At 40.3% G+C, this 21,635-nt stretch overlaps 1 protein-coding gene across 2 annotated transcripts in view; it reads left to right on the forward strand.

Annotated features, from left to right (window-relative positions):
• The window catches only part of LOC147437536 (uncharacterized), a 57,188-nt gene extending 36,358 nt beyond the window's left edge, over nucleotides 1-20,830 (forward strand). The window contains exon 2 of one of the 2 annotated variants that reach the window (XM_086485964.1): nucleotides 20,309-20,830. The gene's annotated coding sequence lies outside the window, so the exon portion shown is untranslated. Of the gene's footprint in view, nucleotides 1-20,183 lie in introns of both variants that reach the window. The other variant, XM_086485962.1, reaches the window with a different exon arrangement.
• Nucleotides 20,831-21,635: the final 805 nt, after the last annotated feature.

The following is a 21,635-nucleotide window of genomic DNA, read 5'->3' on the forward strand; positions in this document are numbered from 1 at the left end:
CCCTTGAAAGCACCATCGGCTAGCAAGGTATTTCCCATCTCAAAGGCTTGGATGCCTAGCTTAGTGGCCAACTCCGCGGATATGAAATTGTGAGTAGAGCCATTGTCGAAGAGAATGAAAGCATCATGTTCTCTTACCTTTCCCCAAGCATGGCATAGAGGAAATCCTTTGCGATGAGCATCTTCTTCTTGAACTTCAACTATGGAAGCTCTAGGAGGTTCATTGCGTGTGTTCTTTTGTGGGCAAGCATGATAAGCATGACCTTGCTCCCCACATTTGAAACAACGGTTATCCTTGCGATAACGCTCTAGATCTTTAGGAGAGAGTCTATTTTTGCCTTTGTAGACTCCCTTCTCCTTAGCTTTGTTGTTGTTGAAGTTGCCCTTGGGAAACTTTTGGACACGGTCCTTCCCCTTAGGCTCATTACGGTCTTTGCTTTCCATGGGCTTAAGATTTTTCTTAGCCCCTTGTTGGAAGTGGATTTGTGAAGCCACCATAGTATGGTGTATGACCGCTGAAATAGTGCGAGGCCTTTGGGAGTTGACATACTCCACCATATCTTCAGATAAACCCACACAAAATTGTTGTATTTGCTCTCCAAAATCTATCTTTTTGTAGACAGTGGCTTTGAGATGTAAATCCCAAAACTTGTCTACATATTTGTGAATAGATTCGTAGGGAGAGAGCTTCAAGCTTCACCATTCGGTGAGCACTTTGTCTTTGGCATCGCTAGCCAAAACCTGCTTCATAATGGAAGCTCTTAAAGATTTCCATGTTCGTGGAGCTTCACTATTTGCTCGTAGGCTACACCACCATTGCCTGGTGGACTTTTGAAGATGCATGGCTACATGACGTCTCTTAGAGGACTCCGTGTAAAGTGTGAGCTTTTTCCTAAGGTGTGAGTCAAGGAGAGGAGAGTGGATTTATCCCACATACTGTGGAGCAAGGTTGTAGAGCTACTTAAAGCTCATTTCTTGAATCAATAAACAGCAACTCATTTTGCACTACATGCTTGTCTATGGTGAGCTTGAGCTAAGCTAAGTCAATACTCAAGATTGTGTTTATGAGTCCAAGCTAATCCTATCTTGGAACCTAATTCACTTGAGTGATAACCTTGCTTACACACACTCACACACTTGCACCATGTTTCTCTTTCATCCACCATAGCTAGCACGATCCAATTCCTAACATTTGGTATCAGAGCTATGGTGTGCTAGCTAGGATTGTTGTTGTACTTTTGTGTGTTAGCTTGATTAGCACCTCCTAATCATCATTAGGATCCTTGGTATTTCTCTTCTTCTCTTCCCATTGCATACCTTGTAACTAATTAGCATCAATTAGTCAGTGTGAGCACGTTCTTGGGTTTGATTCCCTTGGGCCACTACTCTCCTGGCTAATTCTGAGGTTAATTAGTATTATGCTTAATTATTAGGTGTTTCTCTCAATACTTTTCTTACCATCTTTTGTGTTCCATTACTCCCATGTACGGCACTACCTTGCTTTGTCACTTATGAGCATCCATAGCCAATGTCATGAGCTTCGCAATGCATCCTCCAATGCTCCAATTGGACATCTTATGAGAAAATAATTGCTTAATTAATTGTGAAAGTTTATGCCACTATTTCTATGTCCTCTGCAGCAGGGAAGTGTGTTTAGGTGTGTGTGTGTGTGTGTGTGCCTAGAAGAGCATTCAATGCTCACCACCCTTTGTGGAAAAAACAAGCCTTAACTAGCCTTGCAAGTGGTGGGAACACCTTGCTTAAAGGGGCCTTTGACCTTTTTAAAGGGTGGCCACACCCCAAACAAGGCGCCCACTGGACGGACCTCAAAAACTCGCTCAGCTCGTTTGAAGTCCGGAGTCGGGTCCGAACGGCCGGCTGGAAAGCAGCATCGCCGTCCGGCGGTCCTCACTACACAGTGGAGAATGGACGCGCACGCAAATAATCCGATTGTCTACCCGCCTGCCCATGCCTACCCGGCCGTGCCCGCGCCGCCCGAACTGCCCGGCTTCAAATCTTCACCTTGTTGGCCCCCCCCCCTTCCCACGCCGCAGCCTCAAAGGCCTTCAAGTTGTTTATCCTACCCCCCTCACAGGGGCGCATTCCCACGTGCCTGAAAGCTCTAAGGAAATGCTTTTTTAAGCCCATGCTCCCAAGGTGTTTTCCAAGCCTACATAAGCTCACTTTCCCACCGCACTGCTGCCGAGCACCTCCAAGAGGATCAAAACCCCAAGCTTGCTACAACCTTTTGCTTTGATGCTTGAAAGAAAACCTGCTTTAAAGTTTGCTTCGGAAGGGCTCTTTTGAAGTTCCGATGGGACACTCCACATTGGCTTGGTTAGATATCCAAGCATCCAAAGGAGCATTACCTCCTTGTGAAGAGGGGCTTCACCAACGCGACGGTGAAGAGGAGCTTCACAAAAAGGGGGGATCTCTCTCTCTCTCTCTCTCTCTCTCTCTCTCTCTCTCTCTCTCTTACAATGAACCCTTAAAATTATTGCAACCAAGAACAAAATTTTGCAAATTAAATTTTTCTATCATCAATTGTGCACCATGTAAAGAGGCAGACACTGGCTAGGAGAGTCTCCTACGCTAAGACCCCTCTATTAGCACAAATGGGGGACAAGGGAATAGAGAAATTCAATGGGGAGGGATTTCACACTTGGAAAACGAAGTTAAGAGGCTACCTTATGAAAAATTGTTTGTGGTCTGTCATTAGCACTGCCTTAGAGCAACAAGCCGAACCCGATGGAGTGCACACTAGGGCATCTACACTCATAGCAAGTGCACAAAATTTGGCCAAAGACGAACAGGCATTGGGAATCATCATCACCTCCTTGAATGACAACTACGTGCATTTCATAGATGAATGTAAGCATGCACATGAATCCTGGCATGTCCTAGAAAGTAATTTTGGAGCTAGGGCCAAAAGAAGCAAAGTTAGTAAAGACAGCTTTACAAAGTGACTATGATTGAAGGGGAGGATATTGCTAGCCTAGTGAACAGGCTTAAGAGCATTGTCACACAGCTCACTTACATCCAAGTTGAAGTACCAGAAGATGACAAAGTGGCCATACTTTTAAGTGCACTTCCACCTTCTTATGACCACTTAGTCACAATTCTTGAAGAAAAAGAACCAGCACCACCATTTCAAGATGTCATCAACTCAATCCAAGCAGAAGAAAGAAAGCAAAGAGGTTCACTCACCCCATCAGGAAGAGTTTTCATCGCAACATCTTCAAGGGGAAGATATTCACCATTAACATCAACAAACAGAAGAAAGTGTTATGAATGTGGAAGAATGGGACACGTAGCGAAATATTTCTACACAAACAAACCTTGCAACAAATGTGGTAGGAAGGGACACCCTCCTTCTCCATGCTACTCAAGTGGAGGTAGTAGCAGTGGAGAAAGCAGCAGCAGTAGAAGCAACAGCAGAAGCAACGAAAGCAAGAGACCTGACAGAGGATCAACTCACATAGTAGAAGACAAAAAGGATGAAGACGAAGGTAGCGTTTGGGAAGACCCATTTTGAAGATGCAGACTCTCTACTTGTAGGGGAGGACTTTTTCCTGTGTGGATACCAACTTATCATCCTGTGTGGACATCACCATCCTTTGTGGATCTTTCTTGTGTGGATTTTACCATCCTGTGTGGATATCACCATCCTTTGTGGACTTTATTTTCCTGTGTGGATATCACCATCCTCTGTGGATTTTGTTAGCCTGTGTGGATCATGCATCTTCAGTATCTTGTCTTAGTCCAAACCTCAAGGGGAGGATTGTAAAGTGTGAGCTTTGTCCTAAGGTGTGAGTCAAGGAGAGGAGAGTGTATTTATCTCACATACTGTGGAGCAAGGCTGTAGAGCTACTTAAAGCTCATTTCTTGAATCAATAAACAACAACTCATTTTGCACTACATGCTTGTCTATGGTGAGCTTGTGCTAAGATAAGTCAATACTCAAGATTGTGTTTATGAGTCCAAGCTAATCTTATCTTGGAACCTAATTCACTTGAGTGATAACCTTGCTTACACACACTCACACACTTGCACCATGTTTCTCTTTCATCCACCATAGCTAGCACGATCCAATTCCTAACACTCCATGAAGCCCTCATCTCCGAATGCCGCATCAAATTGTTGAATAAAGGCCAAAACTTTGTCGGTAGCACCAAAGGTGCCATTGTAGGTAAGAAAAGAGATACTCTTTCCTCCCTCCTTGAACTGTTTGAGCTTGAATGACCTCTTCCAAGACGCATAGGATTTCCTATGGCCTCTCCTTTTGAATTCTTTGGGATTTGCACCATCACTTCCTTCATAAGAGGAGGAGGATGATGAAGATGGAGAAGAGGGTGACCTCTTTCTCACATTTTTCTTCTCATACTTCCTTTCTTCCTTCTTTGAATTACGGTGAGAAGGACTATCCGATGGTCTTCTCCGTTTAGGGGGTGTTGGAGAGCGTTTTGCCCGCTGTATTCGTGGTGCCATCTCCGCCGAGGTGGTGGGAGATTCGCTTCTTTCTCGTTATTCCGATGGGGGCTCTACCATTGAGATTTGGGCTCTCCTTGGTGAGGGAGTTGCCCCGTCAACTTGTAAGCTTATGGGTCCTTCATATGGGTCCTCCTCTTCTCTCACCGTAGAGAGCCCTCTTTTAGAAATCTCACTAGGAGCTTTCATAGGCACTCCCTCTTCTAGGTGAGGAGATTGGAGAGTCCCATGGATGCGTAATTGCTGTTGTACTTCACCTTGGAGGGATGGGTTGCCCATGGCTTGTTGAAGCATAGTAACAAGATAGTTCACAAGCATAGGGGCACAATAGTAGCTTGACCATTAGCAAAATCAAAGCCATCAACATTAATTTCACTCTCTCTACTATTGTCAACCATTCTAGCTACGTTTAAGGTGTAAATTTTTACTTGTACTTTGGCACTTCAAGCCCTAGTTGCTACTCCTCTTTACTTTAAAAGATAGGCACTCAAGCATCTATACCAATGGCTCGAAATATCATTAATTGCAAGGAATAGAAGAGAGGGTTTATCATAGCCCACTCGGCACCGGTTCTTGTGAAGCTTCTAATAGCTCAATAATGTTTAAGCCGTAGGCAAGCCCCTTGGGACTCCATTATTAAGACCATAGCTCTCGACGGGGATACCCCGTTAACTGCATGAAGCAGGTGCACCTCAAGGATAATAAATCCCTATTCTACTTACCCTCATGAAATTATTAATACCAACTGCTTGTAGCAAGCTTAAGGATCTCTCTTTTTGAGCAAGAAAAGAGAAATTGATAGCTCTGATACCAATGTAACATTTAATGGTCTATAAAGCTTGTAAATAGCGGAAAATAACTTAACATAGTGAGCATTTCATTAAGAGCAAGTTATTAATGAGCATAAAAGAGTGCTTGGTTGGAGATAGCAACATTAGCATAACACCTAATTAGTTTGGCATAACAATACTTGAAAGAGGGAGAGAAACAGAACAATTGACAACTATTGAGGATCGGATTTACATGGACCGGACCCCATCCATTAGGAATTTGTACTATAGCTTCTCCCATTAAGAGAGACTTTGTATAATACAATTCTTTGTGTTCCTTGGTAAAAACTCGTTGGTGCTATGAAGATGGAAGCTTCATGCACCAAACTTACACATACACATAACATCAATTCCTCGTTGGTCTCTGACCGAAGACCTCACACACCTTCAAAGCTAGTGAGAGCTAGCGGGGTATGAGAGTAGATCTAGAGGAACAAGGAGTATTCTTACAAGAAAGAAGTATTTTCTCACTTAATTATTCTTGTAACTTAGCTTAGCTTAGTAATTAGATAATAGAGGAGAGAAGCATGGCATTGAAGCTTGGCTCTTGGTTGGATTTGCATTCCACATCCAAGAGTTGTTGGTGTAGGCCTCCATTCTCCAATCTTGGAGAAGAAGATGAGCTTTCCATTAAATCTTGGAGAAAGAGATGACTTTCTTGCTCTACACATGAGTTGTGTGAGTGTGTGTGGAATTATGCCTTTACAAATCAACTCCCTCTCTCATCTTGGTCGACCCCTCTTGCAATTTACTCATGTTGGCTTCCTATTAACCCTTGAAAAGCTTAGCCAATAGCATTTGAGCAAGCTTTTTACTCATGCTAGCTTCCTATTGGCCGGTGAAAAGTAGCCAATAGCATTCGAGAGGCCCAGTCAAGAGCCTTGTCACAAGTGTCCATCCCTTTCCTCTTTTGTAAAAGCTGAGATAATTAATTTAATTTTCTAAATTGTTATTGGACCTTTTTGTCTTCTGGCCAATAGGAATTAAGCAAATTTGTGGCCTGCTTATTTCTCATTGGACCTTTTGACTGTCCAATAGTATTTTTGGGAGATTAATTCTCATTGGTTCTTTTATCAAGAATTTCTAAAATAAGAAATTGAATTTACACTAGCTCAATCCTCATTGGGCCACCTCTTTGTCAATCCAATAGGATTCACGCAAGAATGGGGGTTTCATTGCATGCCTGACATGTGTCCTGTTTACTTTGTGGAAAGGGTAAGCTTAGGTGTATAGCGCACGAGCGTGTGTGTGTGTCTAGTCAAACAAGATTTTTCATCTTCTTAGCTCGCCCTCTAATCTGTCCTGTAGCTATTTGGACTTTTGTACACACACAAAGCATCCTATTCCATTAACATTTGAGCATTGGACTTACACTTTGAAATTTTGGAACTTAACCTTTTGGAAGTCCTAATGGGCTGAACCCTAAGGTCTTTGGAGTCCATTCATTACACATTGCACATTGCTCTTTTGCAGATGGTACCCCTTTGGATCCCTACTCTGGGGCCCCTACTGTGACTAGTCTGCTAGCCTTACTAACAATCTAGCTTTTTCTCCCCTGGTACTTCCCCATATTAAATGATCAATTTAACATGAGAAAATCATTTAGGAGAATTAGATATTAGTTATTATGACACATTGTTTAGGAAACACATTGCACACTAGTTATGAACACAACTCCTTATCATTTATGGCCAATGGTAAACATGTGCTTTTGCTTGGTAAGAAAAATATACCATCTGCACCTCTTATATGTACAGCCAAGCTTTCTATTTTACAGAAAGCAAATTTAATAGATGAAGTCTTTTTGTGTTACTGCTTATCTCCAAGTCTTGTGAATTCTCAAGAACAAAGTGCGGTGAATTCTATTAATGGTATACAAAATGCAATGAATTCTAATGATAAGCAAAATGTTAACAAGTCTAACGAGAAAAGTTCTCTCAATTTTAATTCTATAGAGCAACGTGCAACTATTATAAAATAGACATTACAAGAATTACAAGATTCTCCATTGCAGCATAACTCTAGTTTACTTTCTTCTTTTGCACGGCAAAAGCTGACTCACTTACTCACGGAGTATAGTGATGTTTTCTCAAGTGATTTACCCCGGGTATACCCCCTACACATGATGTGAAGCATGGCATAGATGTCTTGCTAGGGACTAAACCAATGAGTAAACCGTATGAGTGCTAAAGAAGCCAAGGAGGTTGAGAGTCAGTTGGCTGACTACTTCGCCCTGGTTTCATTAGACCTAGCACTTTGCCTTAGGCATCACCAATTCTATTGGTAAAAAAGAAGATGGTACTATGCGCATGTGCGTAGATTATCGTGGATTAAATGCCATAACCATCAAGAACAAGTATCCTCTGCCTTGAGTGGATGAGTTGTTTGATCAACTCCATGGGGCAAGATACTATACAAAGATAGATCTCTGTTCAGGATACCACCAGGTGCGTATCCTTTTGCAAGATATCTCCAAAACCTCCTTTAGAACACGGTTTTTGCATTTTGAACTTTTGGTTATGCCTTTTGGTTTAACCAATGCTCCAAGTACATTTATGACACTCATGGATAGTGTCTCCCTATCTTGGAAAATTTGTTTTGATGGCATTCTCATTTACAGTAAGACTGAACATGAACACATAGAACAGTTATGATTAGTGTTCAAACAGCTACGAGCTCACGTGTTGTATGCTAAGTAAAGTAAGTGCAATTTCTTTAAAACAAAGATACATTACCTCAGTCATGTGATCTCTTATTCTGGCATCAAAATGGACACTGACAAGGTCTCTGACATTCTTCGATGGCCACATCCCAACATGGTTGAGGAGCTTCAAATATTTTAGGCATGGTTGGATTTTATCGACAGTATATCCGTGATTATTCCAAAATCACTATTCCTATGACATATCAACTTAAAGAAAAACATAAGACCTTTTCTTGCGGATGGCAAAAAATGCAGTTTTAAACAGCTCAAGGTAGCTATAGCCACTGCTTCCATCCTAGTAATTGTTGACCCACTTAAGCCGTTTGTGGTAGGGAATGATGCTAGTGATAAAGCAATCGGTGCGGTACTTCTCTAAGAGGAAAGACCTATAGCCTTTGAAAGTAAAAAGTTAGATAGAGCTCAATAGAACTATTATGTCTATGACAGAGAGCTGTATGTCATAATTCACGCTTTACGAAAGTGGTGACACTGTTTATATGGTGCCGAGTTTGAAGTAGTATTTGACCATGAGAGTATCAAATGGTTTACTACTCAAACGGACTTGAAGGGTCGTAAAGCTAGATGGGCAAAAATCCTTCAAGATTGTGATTGTAAGCTACGATGTTGCAAGGGGCAAAATAATGTAGTAGCAGATGCACTAAGTCGGATGCCTCAGATTAATTCACTTGCTTTCACAAAAATAAAGAGTGAATTTTTGGAGTCATTACGTGGCAAGTGTGCACAAGATCAATCATATGCTAAAGTGTGGAGTGAAATTTAAAAAGGGATCCCTCACACTCACATGTCTCTGTACAGCTATATCAACATGTCTCTGCACGTGTAGATAAAAACTCCAACACATAGAGCTCCACCCCTACTCAGGAAGAGCTTAAGTGATAGAAGAATTTTCCATTGATGATGTATACTTACTCCACAAGGGTAGAGTATGTGTCCCAAAGGACTCAGACACTAGCACCAAATCTTATTTGAGTGTCACAATAGTCCAAGTGCTGGTCGTCCAAGTATTCGTAAGACGTATGCCTTAGTTCGACGACAATTTTATTGGTCGCGGGCTTACATCATGATGCTCAAGAGTACGTACTAAACTACCAACCATGCCAAGTTAATAAGTCACACCGCCTCAAGGTAGGTGGCCTTTTACATCCTTTAGAGATTCCACAAGGTAAGTGGGAGAGCATCTCTATGGATTTTGTAGTAGGACTACCTACTACAAATTGTGGCCATGATGCCATACGGATAATTGTAGACCTCTTACAAAGATGGGCCGATTCATTCCCACTAAGACTACAGTTAAGACATCGTAATTAGCACAACTATGTGTAGAGGATATATATAAACTCTACGGTCTTCCAACTAGTATCATTAGTGACAGAGATCTAAAGTTCAAAAATCACTTCTGAAGAGCTGTGTTTCAAAAGTTGGAAACTAAACTTAATCTGAGTACGGCTGATCATCTAGAAATAGATGATCAAACCGAAAGAGTTAATCAAGTGCCAGAGGATATGCTACGAGTGTACGTTAGCAAGAAGCAAACCAATTGGGAAGACTACTTACCTATATTGGAATTTTCTTATAATAGTTCAAAGCATGTGACTACAGGGTTTAGTCCATTTATACTTTTATATGGATTTCAACCTAGATCGCCCATTACGGTGGGGTTGGCTAAGGAGAAGATATAACAAGCGAAGGATTTTCTCCAAGACCATGTTGACATGCTTTGAGTTGCTAGACAAAATGTTAATCAAGCTCAAGATCGACATAAGAATTACATAGATGAGCATCATCGTCTTGCTACTTTCGAAGAAGGAGACAAGGTTTTCCTCAAGGTTCCATATCACTCAGAAATTTTGAAGATGGGAAAAGTTGCTAAACTTTCACCATGCTATTGTGGACCATTTATCATTCTTAAACGTATAGGTCAAGTGGCCTATAAGTTAGCTCTTCCAAAGAACTCACGAGTTCATCTTGTTTTTCATGTTAGCCGTTTTACGAAAACAGCTAGGATAGAATGATAATATCATTGACACAGGTGTGTTAGCTGACCTTATTGAAGCACCAAGAATCCCTCATGAGCCCAAAAAGATTTTGGATTCTTGAGCTTTGCACCAGACATCATGTCAGACGACAGGTGTTGGTAAAATGGCTAGATAGACCTGAAGAAGGTTCTACATGGGAGAATGTCTCTACACTTAAAAAACGTTTTCCTACTTCATTTTTTAGGACAAAAATGATTCTCCAAGGGGGGGGGGGGGGGGGGGAGGTAATGTAAGCACATGGGTCCTACGGGAAAGGCCACCGACACGACCGGATAGTGTGTAAGCTAGGGGGAGGCTATAAGATAGCACGGTTGGGTGGAGACTAGCACATGCATTACCACCACCCTTTCACTTGGCTATACATTTTGTTGCATATCCTACGTTGTTGAGGTTCGATAGCGTGAGGTTTTCATTGAGTTGAGGTATTCTCAAATGTGGAGATACCTTCCGTGATACAGGTAGGTGGAGCATCCCTTATGAGGCCTCGCCATAGAATATGTATAGAGTGGTATAAGTGCTTTTGACGTCGAGTTGGCAGTCTATGGTCAGTTTGACAGTTTATGTGCCTCAGTTGGTCTCTATACAGTGTGCTTTTGAGAGGCATTGCCCTCTTTTATTCTTTGTGAGTGACACACTTGGTCATTTTGTCTCGTATTTTGGTTGACATCGTCCCAAATACAAAGGAAACTCTATTGAAAATTTTCTAGAATCTTTTGGTAGTTTTGTCACCATGTCGTTCTTTCCACCTTTGAACATTGGGAAGGAAAATTTTAAATTACTCGAGTGTTCTGCAATGTGACTGGTTCTGGTTTTGTGAATTGGCTTCTTCTTTATGGACCTTCTTCTACTATAGTGATCCATATCAACACTCCACTCCTTGTATGTCTCTATTTCTGACATTGTGTCCTCTTCTTTCTTCTTTGCTAATTTATGCGTTGATTTGTGCCATTGTTTACTCCCATCACTTTCTCATTGTGTTTTGTATTTTTTGGGACCCACAAGATTGATTTCTTTGTTTAGCCCGTTCAGCTTGCCTTCTCTTGGAATGAGTGGAATGTTGGGAATCCCTCGATTCATCAACTATCCCTAGCCCTAGGGCCACATCCGTATCATTACTAGGTTCTTATTCAATTTGTAGCTGTACTCTAATTGGACTAACATGGTTTGGATCATCCATGAACTTGGTAGCTGGCCGTTGACCACTTGTACCTCTTCTGGGCAGCATATTGGGTATCGTATAGCTCTAGCACCCACTGGGAGATAGTTCACTTGTGGAGAGCAACTTAGCTCAATCCATTTGTGATCGCCAAAATGAAATGAGCTGGACACTCTTAACTTTTCCAGGTTGGTAGTTAGAGTTGACGGAGAGGAGCCGGGAGCACAACAAAAGAGGAAGAGGAATACACACACGCACTACCATAGCCACATACACAGGTTGGAGGGGGAGAGCCGACACACACACTATGTGCCCCCTTTCTTTCTTCTGTATCTTATGCACTAAAGAATAATACACAATGTACTTAGTGTTAGTCGCTCACACAAGTGTATAGCTATACACTTAGGGTTAGTAGCAGTAAGTGATGGGCTAATGGCCACATGGCCATTATACCTAACATTCTCCCACTTGATGGACAATGTGGGAGACCATAAGAATGGAAGAGAACCACTCTTCATCCAATGCCCATCAACTCACGATAGTGCTAAAACTGATGGCTGGAGAGACTTTTAGTGAGTGCATCCGCTGTGTTCTCTGATGTAGGAATCTTCACTAAATCAAGGCTCTTGTTTGCCAGGCATTCACGAGACTGAAGTGATAATGCACATTAATGTGTTTCCTTCTGGAATGAAACACTGGATTGTTAGCCAAGGCAATAGCACTGTGACTGTCACAATGAAGAACCGGAGTACGCTGCTCCAATCCAAGATCTTTCACTAGGTGAGCAAGCCAAATAGCTTCTTTGCATGCTTCACTCGATGCAACATACTCTGCCTCTGTGGAAGAAATGGATGTACAGTCTTGAAGAATGGATCTCCAAGAAATAGCAAAACCAGCAAATGTGTAAATCCAACCTGTTGTTTATTTACAACTGTCAACACAACCTACATAATCACTGTCTACAAATCCCTGAATGGATGACTCTCCACAACCATAGAATAACTGTCGATCTGCAGTGCCACTCAAGTATCTGAGAATCGACTTGACAACATCCCAATTCTTTTTACTAGGGCTAGACATAAATCTGTTGACAACTCCCACTGCATGTGTAATATAAGGTCTTGTAGCCACCATGGCGTACATGAGACTACCACAAGTTGAAGCGTAAGGAGCCTTAGCCATCGTAGCTTTTCCTTAGCAGATTTGGGACAATCGTTCTTGCTAAGTTTCAAATATGCAGGCAATGGATTACTAAAAGCCTTTCCCCTCTGCATGTTGAAACAATCAAGAACCTTGTACACATACTCTTTTTTAGAAAGGTACAACAACCTCTGCTTACGGTCACGAGTAATGCGCATACCCAAAATTTGATTGGCTTCACCCAAATCTTTCATGTCAAATTGACTTTTCAACTTGGTTTTCAAGTCAACAATGTCCTTCTTGGAATGACTAGCAATAAGCATGTCATCTACATAAAGGATAAGCATAATAAGCTGTCCATTGGGTTTTCTTTTCACATAAATACATGGATCCTCATCACTACGCTTATAGCCTAGGGAACTCATAAACGCATCAAAATTTTGATACCATTATCTGGATGATTTATTCAAGCCATGGAGACTTTTTAGAAGCTTACAGACCAAATGTTCCTTACCCTTTAACACAAACCCTACAGGTTGCTGCATATAAATATCTTCCTCAAGATCACCATGTAAGAAAGTTGTAATGACATCCATTTGATCAAGCTCCATATCATTAGTGGCAACCAAAGCAAGCAACATTCTTAGTGGTCATCTTGACCACTAGAGAAAAGATCTCCTAGAAATCGACACCATATTCTTGCTTGAAACCTTTGGCCACTAAACAAGCTTTGTAATTGTCAATCTTCTTCTTGTAGACCCATTTACAAGGCAATGCTTTCCTACCTTTTGGCAATGGAATAAGTTCCCATGTTTGGTTCTTTGCAATATTGGACAGCTCCCTCTTCATAGCATGTTCCCACTGAACCTTATCATTGGCTAGCATAGCCTCTTTGTAACAAGAAGGCTCACCACTATCTGTCAGCAAAACAAAATCCACTCCTGGAACAAAACATTTTGGCGGATGTGAGACGCTTTGAGATCTCCGCGGTTGATCAGAACTCGTACTAGCCTGTGTAGTAAATGGCTCGGGAGCTATCTGGACATGAGGTGATACATTGGAAAACGTCACTTTTTGGAATTCAACCTTTTTTCACTGGCTGTCTATGCATCTTAGTCTCATTAAAGACAACATCAGTGCTACTATCACTAATCGACTTTTTGGATCCTAAACGATAGCCAAGTTGACCATCTACACCATAGCCCATGAAGATGCATTTCTTGGACTTAGGATCTAGCTTAGCACGCGTCTCCTTGGGTACATGTGCATAAGCTTCACAGCCAAATGTGCGGAGTTTCTCATAAGACAATTTATGTCATGACCATAACTCTAAAGATACACGAAACTATAATGAAGCATGTGGTGATCTATTGATCAAGTACATGACTGTGTATATAATGCTTCAGTCCAAAACGCTTGCAGTAAATTAGCCTGTGATATCATAGACATAATCCACTCTTAGATGGCCCTATCCATTTGTTCTGCAACACCATTTTGTGCAGGGGTATAAAGAGCTGTGAACTCACGCTTAATTCCCCTACTTGAAAGAAGTCTGTAAAATCTTTGGGACATATTCTCCACCATTGTCTGAGCGCAAAGCTTTCAACTTATGTTCAGATTGTGTTTCAACACTAGATAAGAACTTCTTGAAGAAAGAAAGGGTCTCATCTTTAGACCCCATGGCGTAGATCCAAACATGCCGTGCTGCATCGTCAATGAATGTAACATAATAGGACGCATCACCATGAGATTTAGAAGGCATAGGCCCACATAAATCACTGTGCACAAGCTTTAAGCGTTTTCTTTCTTTTTCAAAAGAATGTGTACGATTTGTCCATGTTTGATTTCCATATTGACAGTGCTCACAAAAGGGAAAATAAAAAAATGACAAAGATGGTAAGTAGCCCAAATGAGAGAGTGTCTCCATTTCCTTCTTTGACATATGTCCTAAGCATCTATGTCACAAAGCAATGGTTGGAAGCTAGGTTATAGAAAGAACACTGTTTTTATCAGATACATAATGAGGATAAAGTGAACCAACTTTAGAACCATGTACTATAATAAGATGGCCCTTCGCAACACGCCAAGACTGTTGATGAAAAATGAATTTGTAACCCAAGTCATCAAGACGTCCAACCGAAATCAGATTGCGTAGCAAGGCTGGAACATAATGCACATTAATGATGAGAGACTTCACCCCATTTTCCATAGCCATGGCAATATCACCTACGCCAACAATGTCACAAGAGTAACTGTCACCAAGTGTAACAGAGCCAATGGTTTCCCTCGTAGTGTAGTAAACAAATGTCTATGAGATGTACATGCAACGAAGCACCCGAATCAAGAATCCATGTATGGGATACTTTACCACTAACAAGAAGTTTAGTTGGCATAGAACTCTGCAAAGATAAAGCTTCTTGTGCATCATAAAAGACATCATTATTTTGAGTGAGCATATTAATATCTTGCGCATCACTATCATCTTGAACTACATTCAGTTCTTCAATCTTAACCGAACTCTTTGGTTTCTCCTCTTTATCATCATAATCTTTGCCTTTACCTTTTCCCTTCTCTTTGTCATGCTTCCAAGCATAAAAATCCTTCTTTATGTGACCAAACTTATCACAATAATGGCATTGAACATTGCGGCGACCGCGAGACTTTGATCTACCCTTTTCTGCATCTCTATTGCCCTATTTCTTGGACTCACTTTGCAAACAACGTCCCTTAAGTTGCTTATCATCCCTTTGCACATAATGAGATTCACCATGATGCGAGCTAGTCATGGTCTTTTGATGCATTCCCTCTGAAAAAAGTGCACTAGTAACATCGTCGTATTTTAGTATACAATTAAGATCAGAGTTACTAATAAATGTGCAAAAGATATCCCAAGAGGGTGGCCGAACAAAGCAAAAAGATTGCTTTCATCTCATGATCAATGGTCATGCGTTGTGCACGAATCTGGGCAAAAAAAGAATCAAAATCTTTGATATGGCTAGCAACACTAGCTGACTCCTTTATATGAAGATTAAAAAGTTATTGCATCAAGAAGACCTTTTTGCTAGCTGTATCCTTTTTGTAAGTATCAGATAATTCTATCATAAAGCATGAACAGTCTCGCATTCTAACACTGGAAAGTACACCAACTCACCAAGGTGCAATCGAATTGTAGACGTGCATAGCTCATCAAGCTCCTCCCACTGAAACTAGGTCATGTGCATATCTTCAGTTCTAGCTGCATAGAACTTTCCACGGACCTTAAAGGAGGTAGCTTGAAAATGGTACTACCATTATCCAGCTTGTCAACTCAGATCATACCATAAGCTTATTAAGGCTTTCAGACTGGAGTATACAGACAATAGGGGAGATGAAGACATTTTGTGTGAGCTTGACAAGATCAAGCAGGGTAAGCTATTAGTTAAGAGCTATGTTGATAGGATCAAAGAGTTAACCAGACAGTTACAAAAACCCCCTTCTGAGAAGAGGATGAGAGTTTGGTTTTTGAATGAATTTAGAATTAAAAAGCTAAGGGAACAAGAGGTTCCAAGGCCAATGAATAAGCTCATTGACTTGGTACAAAGAGCTCTGAAACTAGAACAACAAGCTAAAAAAGAAAAGGGTCATCAAAGGAGACGATCCAATGATAGTGAGTCTTCTACTGAGGAGAACTCCAGTTCTAGTTTCAACTCCACTTCATCTAAAAGTGAATGAGATGACAAGGGTAAAGGGAAGAAGAAAGGATCATGGACCAGAAAATTGGAGGAGATGTCAAAATAGATCACTGAGATTGCTAGAACAAAACTTATAGTCAAGAAAATGGAAATTTGGTGCTCCAAGTGTAGATCTAAATTGCATAGGTCTGATGAATGTTCTGAGTGTACTTATTTCAAGAAAGTGAAGATCTATCAATGATAGCAGTGACAAATCTAGAAGTAGTCAAGGTAGATAGGGCTAGTGGGTTTAAAGAAAATGAAGCTAGCACAAGTATTGGTACTTGCACAGACAAATACTAGGGCAACACATGCAGGGGTAGAGGACAAGGAAGTTTCAAAAAGAAAATCCACAACTACTATACATGTAGCAAATATGGACATTTTGCAGCCTAATACTCAAAAGGTTCGAAGCCAGAGACTACTGACTAGAAGATACTGGAGTCAGTGTCAGCCATGTGGTAGCTAGAAGCAAGGGAGTCATTATAGAAGAGATCCCATATGCAAATGAGGAAAAGTAAACCACAAAAACCAAAAAGTGGGAGCAACAATGAGTAGTCTCAAAGGCTAAGGGCAAGGAAATGGTAGGAGTAGAGGGGACTTGCAACAAAAATCACTGAGAATTTGGCTAAGAAGTTGCCAAAGAAAGCAAAATGTTATAAGGCCCACAAAATTTAGAAGCTACCACCCCAATCTTTAGAATAATGGAAAGATAGAATGAGAAGGCAACATTTGGACCAAGTGAGGAGTCCATGATTGCTGCAGTATAAAGTCTAGAAAACAAGGTGAGACAAGTTAGATCATAATTGATTGAAGCTAGAGTCAATGGTATGATGAAGGATCCATCAAAGAATCCATCTCAGATCCATCCAACACAATGGAACTATGAAGATAGTCAGGAGGAAAAATCTTACTATTTAGAGAATAGCTTTGGTAATGAACAGGATGAGATAAATGTCAAGGTATATGAAAGGATACAGAAGCTAACGGTCAAACTTGATGACATCTGGAAAACATTACCAATAGTTGTGAAGCTCATTAAGCATAAGAGAAAATCTGAGATAGAAGCTAGAGCAATGGACCTAGCAGCTATTTGAGACAACAAGGTTTTAGTTATCCGAATGGACTACAAAGTAAGGAAGCACTTGGAACCATTATCAAGAGTTATACTGGATGGTGGCATTGGTGTAAATATCCATCTCAGACAAAATTTGGGAGTCACGGATCTAAAAATCGCACCATTCAGAGTGAGGATGGTTAATCACAGGGTGGTTCAAGCTACTAGACTCATGGAAAGCATGCAAATCAAAGTTGGCAAGGAGACATCTAAGACCAGCTATCTAATGTTGGACGTGCAAGGAGCCTACGGGATGCTCCTAGGTAGACCTTGGCTCAAAACTTGTTGGTGCTATACTTGATTATGAAAATCATACATTAACTATCCAAGGGTCTACTAGAAGGATTCAAATAAAAACGGACAATACTAGAAGTTGGAAGAAGGAATTGAGGCCTGAGGAATTATGCAAGAAATATGGGACAAAGAAAATAGAAAAGATGATGGTCTCAATGAATATCTTCTCACTCACATAAATAGACCTTAGCGATGTGCTCATGGATAAGGATCAGGCCAAAAGACAAAAGAAACAATAATCAAACCAATTCACTGAGATGAACCCTAGGAGAGGACAGTTCAGTTGGACAGACGACCACCAAAATAGCCAGCACCAAAAAGAGGGGGGAACCAGTTCAAATTCAGACCAGAGGGGGAAACCACTTCAGAAAATTTTGACAAAGAAAACCCAAAAGCTGAAGAACTAAAGATTCAGAATGTCCTTTTAGAATTAAGAAATACATTCAATCATTATGTTGCTAATATCAAAACTGAAAGAAGCTGAATCCATGGCCAAACAAAAGGGAGGAGGCCTGAACTTGTTATTTCCAGACGATTAAGAAGTGGAAGAGTTTAATCCTAGAATGAACAAAATCAACAAACATCTAAAAGTAGAGAATAAGGAGAAAACCAAGGCACTTTTCTAAAAGTACAAAGATGTTTTTGCCTAAGAACATAGGGATCTAAAAGGAGTGGATACAGAGGTGTGTAGCATAGGATGTCACTAAAGCCAGATGCCAGACCAGTCAGATTACAAAGTTACATGATGAATCCCAACTATGCTAAGAAAGTGAAAGAGGAATCTTCTCAAAGCTGGGTTCATCACAAAAGTTGTAAGTAGTGGTTGGCTCTTTCTGATAGTGCTAGTACCTAAAAAGAATGAGCAGTTAAGGCTATGCGTGGACTATAATAAATTGAATGCATTTATGATTAAAGATCCTTTTTCCTTACCCTTTACAAAAATGATGCTAGATGAGATTGCAGGCCATGCAATGTATAGTTTCATGGATGGATATAATGGCTACAATCAGCTCAAAATTGCACTTAAGACAGAGCCAAGACCACATTCGTCACTAAAAGGGGAGCCTTTATGTATTTGGTAATGCCATTTGGGCTATGCAATGATGTATGATGGAGATTTTTAGTGAGTTTCTGCATAAGTTCTTGGCTATCTTTGTTGATGATTTTACTATATTCTCCTGTGAAGAAATGCATTTATTATTTTTGGAGATGTTTTTTGAGAGGTGCAGAGAAAAGGAATTTGTTTGAACCTCTTCAAGTCAGTATTCATGGTGTGAAAGGGACAACTTCTCGAACATGTGGTTTCCAAAAATGGAATTAAAATGGCTAATTATAACATCAAGTTACCAAACAACACTCCCAAATCCATAGCCACATTTTTGTATGAAAATATTATATCCAGATATGGACGCCCAATCAAGATTGTCCCAGATCAAGGCACTCACTTCATCAATGAAACCATTTAGATAGTGACTAACAGTTTCTTAATAAAGCATTTGAAATATACCCCTTACTATCTAGGTGCAATGGCCAGGCTGAAAGCAACAATAAAACTATCTAGACAATTCTCAAAAAGATAGTTCAGAAAGAACCACACCAATGGGATTCCAAACTCCAAATAACATTAGATGCCTACAAAACTACTTATAATGTTACAATTGGAATGATACCTTTTAAAGTGGTGTATGGCACATAGGCGATAGTACCAATGGAGTTTGTCATTGTAAGGAATTCTAATTTTTAGGAATTAAGGCTAATGTTGTGTAGGGTTAAGGGGACAAGGACATTCAAGAGGCTAGTTTTAAATAGTCTTTTCTAGCCTTTTTTTAAGGCACATGTAGGATGTGGACCTGGGAGATCACTTTCTCTCTCTAGATTTTTGAAAGTGAAGGGAGTAAAGGAGTGTGACCACATCAACAAAAACGTATGTCACTAAGGGCGAAAAAAAATTTGATTTTTTACAAAAAAAAGTCATTTTTACTTAAAACTCCACCCCAACATATATGCATATCAAAAAATCCTTTTTTTATCTTTTTTTGACCTACAGGCAAGTCCACTTTCTCAAAAATCTTTCTCCAAAAAAAAAATTTGTTCTCTCCTCTCCTCTCCCTCTCCCACCTTGCCCCCTTCTCTCCTCCCATCTCCCTCCCCCCCTCTCTCTTTTCATCCTTTGCTTCCTCACGATCAGCTGCCATGGCTCACACAAAATCACAAACCGTGTGCCTCCACCACCACGTACTCTCCACACCAAAATCATACACATCTACATATGCACGGAGTTTGCACCAAAGGCCACACATGAGGGTGAGCAGAGGTCATCACAGGAAGTCGCACCGTCGATGAGACAAATTTCAACATTTGGGTGGATCGCCATTTGTACCCTTACGATCCTATAAGCCGCTTTTATTCATCTTTTAATAGACTTTTGTGGATGCATAAATGGAAATCTCTTCATCTCAAAACAGAGGAGGAATTATAACAAAGTACTACCTCTTTGGAGAGGGAGGTTGAAACTCTCCAACAAAAAATGAAGGAAAAGGATGCCTATATTATGAATCTTGCCAACACCATCACATGTTTGAAAGAAACACCCCTTGATGCAAGGGAACAATATACTTCTTACTTTTGGTTGTGTTCTTCTTATTATAGACTTTGAATTCTAAGGTCTTGCCTCTACTTGTATTGCAGTGCTTGGCACAAAGGCTGCTTTTATGCTGAAATCGATGAGTGTCAAATAGTGAAAGGTCGAAGGTTAGAGAGGTTAAGTTTCACCACTTTTTCTCTAAAACAACCTTCTTTGTTACATCTTGCAGGTAGGTGCTTCAAATCTATGCTTATTAGAGGTGGGTAATCTCATTATAATGTATATTTTAGAATTGTTTATTCCCAAATTGATGGAAATACTTGCAAATTTGTACAACATGTACTTAAGAAGTGTCTTTATTATACAGCTTACAAATGTTGAATTCATACATGTTTTTATTTAAAGAACGGGTTTCTAATGCGTCATGGTACAAGATGACCTCTTACTATGCTAGTTGAGTGGTGGTGTTTGCAACAATGGCTCAAGGAACTGGCATAACAGGAATATTTTATAGTGTCACAAAGATCTCCTCAAGAAATGTGGCTCCCACTACTCCAAGAACCATTATGCCAACATGGAGAGATCCCTAGTAAGACAATACAATAGCTTTCCATCAACAACACACCCTTTCCTAACATGAGGGCATCCCCACCAAAGATATTTTATGGGATAGGTTATCCCATGAGCATACCATGTCATGGAATGGATGCAAGAACTATGATCGCACTATCCCTTGTAAGTTGTTCATGAATGTATGTTTATCAAATTCAACTAGAAGAAATTTGGACTTTTTTGTTTGTTGGTGTGTAAGAGCTCTATAGATCTACCATATTCTGAGATTGTTTAATAAGTTAAATAAAATTCGTAGTCATTTAAAGTGTGAATTTGTTTTTGTTTGGTAAGATTGTACATGAAAAGACATGATAAAGTAAAAGAGATCTTTAAGGAATAACCCTCGGTGAAATTCCTACCATGCACTTGTGACACTAAATCTCTCCTTGAAACCTTTGAGTTTTATCGTTGTGGGGAGTCCAAGGGAGGCCTATTTTTGAATTTTTAGCAATAACTTTTGTTTAAATGAAATTTTGGTTGTTTTAAAGCTTGTACACAGTGTAGGAGTTCATTCAAATTTTTTTCCTTCGCTTTCAAATTTTGACCGAGGGCACTCCTTGGAAGCCACTTTTGAAGGTGTTAGGGTGAGATTTTGGGAAAGTTTTGTATGTAGGAAAGACAACTCTTAACACAAGGGAAAAAATTGGTTGTTTGAGTATTTTTAGATTCCATGGTTTTGATGCTCGTTGGAGCCTGTAGATTAAGGAAAAAGTAAGAAATGACTGTTTTACATTATTTTTTAAGAAATTCCCAACTTGCACGTTGATTTTTGGAGAATCTGAGCAAGATATTACATTTTTTGCATCACATGATGGTCAAAGAGCGCGACGAGGTGAAAATATTCATGTGAGACAAGCTCGGAAAGATTCGGAGCCAATTGGGAGCTACAGGCTATTGAGATTAGTTTAAAAGTTCAACACTTCAAAAAAAAAACTTACTACTTG

The sequence above is a fragment of the Adiantum capillus-veneris genome, chromosome 17 (assembly GCF_014529385.1).
Source record: "Adiantum capillus-veneris isolate H3 chromosome 17, ASM1452938v2, whole genome shotgun sequence".
Lineage (NCBI taxonomy): Eukaryota > Viridiplantae > Streptophyta > Polypodiopsida > Polypodiales > Pteridaceae > Adiantum > Adiantum capillus-veneris.